The following is a 980-nucleotide window of genomic DNA, read 5'->3' on the forward strand; positions in this document are numbered from 1 at the left end:
CCCCTACCGCCCTCTCACCAATCCGCATAATATTATAAGTATCTATTAATAATTACTGTTTTTTTTATAATCGTCTTAGATAGTCTCATCATTACTGCCATTAACTTCAGAAAGCACCCTCTATATTCGCTTCGGACTCGACCAGGACTGCCCATGAAGCAATCACTGTCGATGCAACGTTGTCCTGACCCACGGCATCGAGATAGAGAGATGGTGAATAGAAAGCGAAAGCAGAGAAAACAAAAATGTATGTTGCTTTAACGACGACAAAAAACACATTATCACAACTTAGACATCTTTCAGGATCTTCAGTAAAGGTAGAAACAAAAGTAAGACAGACCAGATGACAAGAATAGTGCAATAGATAAAACTTCAGATCGAATATTATGTATTTTCGGTCAAATAATAAAGCAGAACAATAAAATCCTTGCCAGAATCTGTCTATGCCTCCTTCATATTCTTCACTGAACCGGTTAATATTAATGAACGGTCATATTGAGACATGGAGTTGAATGGCACGAATTATTCATCGTGACAATTTGGGTAGGCTTTTTGTTTGTTTGTTTTTTTACTATTACTAGCGGTTTTCGGTCATTGCAACGTCTTTCCCCCAAAACGTGAAAAAGCGAACCTTAACCTTGTTTCTTTGCCCTATAGCGAGACTTAAACTCGGCCTACCCCAAATTTCCTTTAATCCTAGACTTTTAATTGGTTATCGCCAGAATTGCATAGATTGGCGAGAGATACACGACTCGCTCCAAATAAAGGGTCATTCATTTTCATTTTCACAGATTAAAAACCCTTTAACAAGGAATCACTGAACATGCTAAAACTCCTGCTTTAACAAACAAGACTGTGAAGGTTTGTGATATTTACCAAGGCTTCGTGGGGGACGAACTGTTGCTGCAATACTTGTATCGGTAATGTTATGTTATATAACAGCGATACATTACTCCTTGCATAAGCTAATCAGACTAGCT

General features: G+C 38.1%; 1 protein-coding gene across 1 annotated transcript in view; it reads left to right on the forward strand.

Annotated features, from left to right (window-relative positions):
• The window catches only part of LOC119586606, a 19,287-nt gene that overhangs the window by 2,272 nt on the left and 16,035 nt on the right, over window positions 1–980 (forward strand). The gene's annotated exons all lie outside the window — the stretch shown is intronic.

Source organism: Penaeus monodon, chromosome 21, assembly GCF_015228065.2.
Source record: "Penaeus monodon isolate SGIC_2016 chromosome 21, NSTDA_Pmon_1, whole genome shotgun sequence".
Lineage (NCBI taxonomy): Eukaryota > Metazoa > Arthropoda > Malacostraca > Decapoda > Penaeidae > Penaeus > Penaeus monodon.